This window comes from Anabrus simplex, chromosome 14, assembly GCF_040414725.1.
Source record: "Anabrus simplex isolate iqAnaSimp1 chromosome 14, ASM4041472v1, whole genome shotgun sequence".
Lineage (NCBI taxonomy): Eukaryota > Metazoa > Arthropoda > Insecta > Orthoptera > Tettigoniidae > Anabrus > Anabrus simplex.
The window spans coordinates 79,250,794-79,258,965 of NC_090278.1; positions in this window are offsets into that span (position 1 = coordinate 79,250,794).

The following is an 8,172-nucleotide window of genomic DNA, read 5'->3' on the forward strand; positions in this document are numbered from 1 at the left end:
GTACACAGTTTTACATGACAGTGTATGCTCTCCACACCAATGCTATTAACTCATGAGTTAGTTACTAAATAGGACTCAAAAAGTCGCTAAATCAAAATACACTAACAAATTTTAAAAATGGCTCATGCAATGTATTGTTATGAACTCACCTATTTTAATAGAGATATTAAGTACAGAACAAAAATGGCCAACCGGACACCACTGGTATCCTAACCCACACCCTCCTGATTTTATGTTGGTTGCTCTACCATTGAGCTATAGTGGCCTAGATCATATTTGTTCTGTTCGAAAGGATCTAAGCTATAGGTATTGCACTACTGTCATCACTGCGCAGTGGTAGGCTGACAGCATTAATTCAATTTATTTAATTCATTCACCCATTCATTAACAAATGCTCTCTCTCCAGTTGGTGGCTATCCATGACTGGGTGAGAAGAGTGTTTATTCATTCATTCATTCATTCAGTCATGAACACAATCAAGCAATCATGCACCCTCCACATCCACCTATTCATGTAGGCATTCATTCATTCAAAATGTGTATCGTAATTGTAATATTCCGTTAAAAAATGTGTAACAGTACATGCAATAAAATTCACTACTGCCATTACACTGTAGAGTGCATGGAAGTCGCCTATTTGGGCCAATTCAATATTAATTACCTATTTTATTCCATGCCAGGAAAGCCATCTCTGTAGGAACCCTTGCACTCACCAATACTGCAGGTAAATGGCTGAGGGGATGTCTGTCAATACTTCCCTGCTGTATGTACTAAATGAAGCACATCATGTGGATGTTTGTACAAATGACACCATTTTCCAAACGACTTTACCAAACTTCGTACTATTGGTATGCATTTTTAACGTAAGACCTAAACAATTTTGTAATTTTGTTCATGGTGTTTGTATTACTAAACACGCTTTCTAATTCTGCACTAGAATGCGGCAACATAGTACTGCTTGAAAGATTCTTCATGTAATCGGGAGATAGTGGGTTTGAGCCCCACTGTCGGCAGCCCTGAAGATGGTTTTCTGTGGTTTCCCATTTTCACACCAGGCAATTGCCGGGGCTGTATCTTAATTAAGGCCACGGCTGCTTCCTTCCAATTCCTAGGCCTTTCCTATTCCATCGTCGCCATAAGACCTACCTGTTTCGGAGCGACGTAAAGCAAATAGAAAAAAAAATTCTCATAATGTTGCTAATTTTCTCGTTAGGTGCTAAAATTTATGTTTAATCATTTCAAACACTTTACCCTCGGAATTCACATTTGCCATTTAATCATCAAAATTACTTAGCTCTTCAGCTAAGCATTCACATTTTAATTTTGGAGGCAATTCCCTTTTCCTTTTGTTAAAAGAAAACTTTGTAATTAACATGTCATAATTTTTTCTCGGGTTTGCCTTCGGTAGTTCTGCGTCACATAAAACGCACTGAAAATTGATATTTCTTGTTGGAAGTGTTTTAGGTAAGGATACTAGGTTGCAGTGCCCCTGTGTTAAGTTTTAAATTCTTTCTTTTCTCTTTAAGTTAGTAATAAGGGATTAGCCCTCCTTTTAAACCACGTAAAGTTGTTTCTATTTTCCTTTGTTTTCTGTGTAATATGAAATTGTCATACGTAGTGCATATCTGCGGATGCAGTCCAAATTTACATCCATTTGTAAATTAGTTTGTTAATTTCTGATATTATTGTTCTGTCTTAATTTTGATTTGTCCCTTTTAATCTTGGTTTTGTTAGTTTATTAAATTAAGAGTTTGAGGGTGATTACCGTCTATGTTTCTTTCCCACAACGCATATGTAACCATCTACCTTATAGGGTTGCATGCCGCTTTCCACGTCCTTTATAGATTATATTTTACGCAGCTTTGAGTCTGTAAACTTCGTGAGTGTTCTAATGATTTTTATTGTTTATTCTTTAAATTCATTATTATTATTATTATTATTATTATTATTATGTTTTAATTATTTTGGTGTAACCTGTAACAAGGTTACAATTACAAACACTTAAAAGTGACTAGATCTAGTGACAAAGTCACTGAATTGGCAATACTGATACCAATTAGGCAGTGAAATTCTACATATCTCCATAGAAACCATCTGCAATGACCTTCATGAACACACTGCATTATTGTCTGCTTATGCACTGACCACAGGAAATATGCGTTCAGTCAAACAACTAATTGCATCCCACTGTTCAGTGCTGTCATCATGTTGTGGACAAATGTACTAGCTATCCATGATGTAGATGACTCACAAAATGCAGCCCAAAGGAGATTCAAAAGTGAAATTCAACATATTATATAACTTATCATGTTTATGTAAATGTTGTTGTTGTTTTAGTCATCAGCCCATAGACTGGTTTGATACAGCTCTCCATGCCACTCTATCCTGTGCTAAACTTTTAATTTCTACATAAGTACTACATCCTATACCTGCTCTAATCTGCTTGTCATATTCATACCTTGGTCTATTCCCACTGTTCTTACCACATCCACTTCCCTCTAAAACCAACTGTACAAGACCTGGGTGTCTTAAGATGTGCCCTGTCATTCTATCTCTTCTTCTGGTCAAATTTAGCCAAATCGATCTCCTCTCACCAATTCGATTCAGTATCTCTTCATTCGTGATTCTATCTACCCATCTCACCTTCAGCATTCTTCTGCAACACCATATTTCAAAAGTTTCTATTCTCTTTTTTTTCTGAGCTAGTTATCATCCATGTTTCACTTCCATACAATGCCACGCCTCAGACGAAAGTCTTCAAAAACATATTTCTAATTCCTATATCAATGTTCAAGGTGAACAAATTTTTTTAAAAAAGCCTTCCTTGCTTGTGCCAGTCTGCATTTTATGTCCTCCTTACTTCTACCATCATTAGTTATTTTAATACCCAAGTAACAATAGTCATCTACTTCTTTCAAGAATTAATTTCCTAATCTAATATTTCCTGCATCACCTGACTTTGTTTGACTGCACTCCATACTTTTGTTTTGGACTTATTTATTTTCATCTTGTATGCCTTCCCCTATGCCTTTGCTGGCAGGACTTAGTGTTTACAGTGCACTATGTCTTCTGGTATAGGCTAGAGCAATTTTGTTACTTTCATTGATCTGTCTCTGTCTTACTCTTGGCTTTGACAATATGAAAGTGACTGAGTATGAGCGATACTAGTAATGTCAATTCCTTATGCAGCCAGTCCCTGCTATGAATGGTGTGAAAATGTTGCTCATAGGGTCGGTTGATGCATTTCAGTGGACTTGGCAGACTGATATGTAATAGCAACTCTGGCTCGGTGAGGAAAGCAACGGGAAACTACCTCACTCCTCATTTCCCTAGTACGCCTCTTCAGTGATCCCTAGGCCATATGTGACAGCTGATGGCAGAGCTGTTGAGGATCCCACCAGCGGAAGCGTTGACTGACTGAACATGCCTTCCCCAAGACTCTGTCCATACCATTCAGCAATTTCTCCAGATCTTTTGCAGTCAGATATCATTGGCAAATCTAAGGGTTTTGATTTCCTCTCCTTGAAATTTGATACCCTTTATCTAAATAGCCTACATATGTCTATCTTCTAAATATGATTTTTGTCTGTTATTTGTTCCCTTATTTCACTATTATGTGTTTTGTGAACGGGCCGTTATACAGTGCCTGGCATCTTCATGCTATGTACTCATTGAAAAAATGTGGGAGCATTGTGAAGTTCTGCACAATACTGCCTTGAGTAAGAATTATGTGAAAGAGAGATAAAGGCGTGAATTGCTTTTACTAGAACCTCGGTCAACTTTTCAAGCTGTGCAGTCTGTTGAGAAAAGCTCAGACTGCAATTATACAACACATTAATTCTGCCTGTTGTGTTGTATAGGCATGAGACCTGGAGTGTATGGAAACAGGATTTCAGCAGTCTCCTAAATTTTTGCAAAATACCGTATTTCATGGCATAATCGTCGCCACCGCGTAATCGTCGCATCCTTTATTTTCAATACAAAAATCGGACTTTAAACCTTTAATTACATAATCGTCGCACGTCCAAATTTTGTTCACTAATCTGGTTAAAAGGTAAATGGAACTGCAACGTAAGTTGCACATGAATGCGCAATTTAAATACGTGTATGGTTTATGGGCAATCTGGCAACACAGTCACGTTTGCGACATGTTGCACAACGTATAAATAAATAATACCGGTATATGTACGACGCATGGCTTACCGGTAGACTATCGGCAGTTTGACAACGTAGTCGCGAGACAGTGTACTATTTATTCACCACCTACATAATTATTATGCTTACCGGTAGGCTATCGGCAGTTTGACAACGTGGTCGCGAGACAGTGTACTATTTATTTACTACCTACATATTATGAGTTCCCATTTGAAATACGTAAGGCTGTAAGTTATCGCTTATCGGCAACGTCGCCAGGAAATACCGGCTAGGTAGGTTGAATGGACCTCGAACCAGCCCTCAGATACAGGTAAAATTCCCTGACCCGGCCGTGAATTGAACCCGAGGCCTCCGTGTAAGAGGCAAGCACACTACCCCTACACCATGGGGCCGGCTCCTGTGTTATTGCGCACGAAGTGAAATCCAAGACGATAACGCAGATTTCCACGGAATTATTCAGCCGAATTATTTACGATGTCTCAGTTGTCATCGCTAGACTCTTATCTTACTACTACGTCATAAGTGTCCGGGCATGGGATGAAAACTTTTATCCAAGCAGTCAAGATAATTATTATCCAATGCTATTAAAGTTTTATTTTATAAACTCGTCAGTAATGTAACGTAAAATCATCAATAACTGGGAAGAAATATTAACCTAATTACCATATGTTTAAAATAAATTGAAAATAATGAATGTTTGTTACTGACGTCTCGGAATACAGTCAACTATACAGTAGATCTACACCGCGCTAGCTAAGAGCTCCGGTTTGCGAGCTTTGTGCAAGCGCAGTAGTGTGTTGCAACCAACGAGCTAAACTGATAAATTGTTGCATGCTTCCTTGCTGCCTAACAGTATTGGCTGCTCTGGAATGGACAGATCACAGATGCATTTATTTGTTTCAGATTTACGTGATTACTGTAGACATGTGTGCGTGAGAATTTAAGTTTTTAATTTGTGTTTTGGGTGTTTGCAGAAATAATTTGTTTTAATAGTGAACAATTACGGAAAGTCATTTATATCGCAAAACATTAACGTGTGAAGCATTTATAAGCGATTATGGGTAAATATAGAAACTATTCTGCGGGCTTCAAGCTAAGCGTAATTGCCTTCGCTGAACAACACGGGAACAGAGCTGCAGAAAGAAAATTTTCTGTGAGTGAAAAGTTGGTGCGTGACTGGCGGAAAGTAAAAAACAAGCTAAAAAGCACAAACCCTTCTAGACGCGCGTTTAGAGGTCCTAAAACAGGGAAGTTTCCTATAATTGACGAAGAAGTGCTTAGGTACGTCAGTGAAATACGTAACAATGGCTGCAGTGTATCATATGAAATGTTACAAATTAAGGGACAGGAGGTAGCGCGCAAACACAACATACCGGTAACTCAGTTTCAGGCGACTCGTGGGTGGATTAAGGGGTTCATGCGACGACACAATCTGTCAGTGCGAAGGAGAACAACACTAAGCCAAAAGTTGCCTGCTGATTACACGGACAAGATTGTAAATTTTCACCGATTTGTCATACGTTTGCGCAAGGAAACTTCGTACTTGCTTTCTCAAATCGGTAATGACGATCAGACTCCAATCTTTTTTGATATGCCTCGCAACAGCACTATTGCGGGAGAAAGTTGCCGCCTTACATCATTTTCAAGAGGAAAACGATGCCTAAGAATATACAGTTTCCCCGTGGAATTCATGTACGAGTGCAACCAAAGGGTTGGATGGACGTAGAACTCATGCTGGACTGGGTTAAAACTGTGTGGAATAGAAGACCTGGTGCACTACTAAAACAACCAGTTCTGCTTGTTTTAGATAGTTTCCGAGGTCACCTCGTGAACGAAGTGAAGCAAATTCTCACTACAAATAAGACACGACAGATAGTCATTCCTGGTGGCCTAACATCTGCTTTGCAGCCACTAGACGTATGTGTTAATAAACCCTTTAAAGACCACTTACGTCGATTTTACAACGAGTGGATGATGAGCGGCGATCAGGAATTGACGCCCGCCGGAAATATCAGGCTTCCACCCTTGGACTTGTTATGCTCGTGGGTGAAGAAGAGTTGGGATCTTATACCACCTGAACTAGTCTCCAAGAGCTTCAAAAGGACTGGGATTTCGAATGCACTAGACGGTTCCGAAGATGACGCAGTGTGGCAGGGAGACGAAGAATCTGATACTGGTATTAACAGAGGCGAGGACGGCGCATCAGATAGCGAAACCTGCGATAGCGACACCGAAGATTTGGAATAAATTGCGTACCGGTAAGTCCGCATTTCACAACAAAGCGATAATTTTTTGCAAGTGTAATATTTTAACTTTAATACTCAAATTAATGACAAATTAACTTAATACGTTCATTTTTATTTTCAGGTTGGAAAAACGTTCGCCGAATTGTTGTGAAAAATTATGAATTTTGTTTTAGACTATTTTAATTATTTTGATGTATAAACGCGAGTATTACGTGCATCTTAAATTTGTATCAAATACAATTTAGTTATAAATACATTTTTTGAGTAATACAAATACTAGTATTAAATATTCATCGTATAATGGTCGCGCCCTACAATTTTTTTCGAAAATTTTGGTATAAAAAGTGCGACGATTATGCCGTGAAATACGGTATGTTCATTGCAATATTGGAGGCAGCTGTATTCTTCCACTGAATTGATTAACATTTGGTCTCTGGTTTATGACAGCGGGGCTATGTTTTATCCTCAGACACAATCTTTGACGTAAAACCCACTGGATCCTGATTGCAGCATTGCAGGAGACCATTGCTGACATCTACACAACTTGCCTTTCCGATTCAGTCAAAAATCAAGGAACACACACAGAAGACACCTGCCCCAACTGCAAGTAAGACAGGGAAAGAGGGCTCCCTCCTGTGGGTGGGGCGGAAGAATAACACCCACGGTATCCTCTGCCTGTCGTAAGAAGCGACTGAAAGGGGCCTCAGGGGCTGATCATGGGGCCCTTAGCTGAGTCCTGGCATTACTTCCACTTACTTGTGCCAGGCTCCTCACTTTCATCATCTATGCTATCCAAGCTCCATTGGTCAACTCTTGTTCTTTTCTGATCCCGACGGTATTAGAGCACTCGAGGCTCTTTAATTTGCACGCCCTTTGCGACCCTTTTCTTTCTTTGGCCGATACCTTCATTCTTCGAAATGTTGGATCCCTTCAATTTTCTCTCTGTGATTAGTGTTATACAGAGGACGGTTGCCTGGTTGTACTTCCTCTAAAAACAATAACGACAACCACTACCAGGGAAAGAGGGCAAGAGGGAGGCCCAGAGCAAGATGGATAAACTCTGTCAAGAATGCTATAAGATAAAGAAGACTGGAATGGAATACAATTAATGAAGAGGAGTGGTGAAAGGAGAGGCAATGGTGGAGAAGTACCATCAACACCCAGACCTGGCAGGAACTGGACAAAGGGAAATGAAAATGGTGACGACGATTGGAGGCAGTGACTGGGGACTCAATTCTACATCTCATCAAGATTATGAATGATTTTAAAGTGTATCTACACTTTGCAGTGATAAGAATATCATAAGACTTCTTCTACTTTACCACAACAACACTATGCATAATATATGCCCATTTCCACTTCTCATTTTTTTTTTCTTTTTTTTTTTCTATTTACTTTACGTCGCACCGACACAGATATGTCTTACGGCGACGATGGGATAGGAAAGGCCTAGGAATTGGAAGCAAGCGGCCGTGGCCTTAGTTAAGGTACAGCCCCGGCATTTGCCTGGTGTGAAAATGGGAAACCACGGAAAACCATCTTCAGGGCTGCCGACAGCGGGCCACTTCTCATCAAGCTTGTGAATTTTGAATTGTATCCACGTTCTTGAATAATACGAAGAATATTATAAGACTTCTTCTTCTCTTATATTCCTACAGCTAAGTGAACTAATTTCTTTTTACAACAAATGTGTTTTCAAGAAATTATATAAACAATTTTTCATAGTGTCAAACTTCTATGTTTTAAGACCATCTTTAAAACAACTGTGTTTC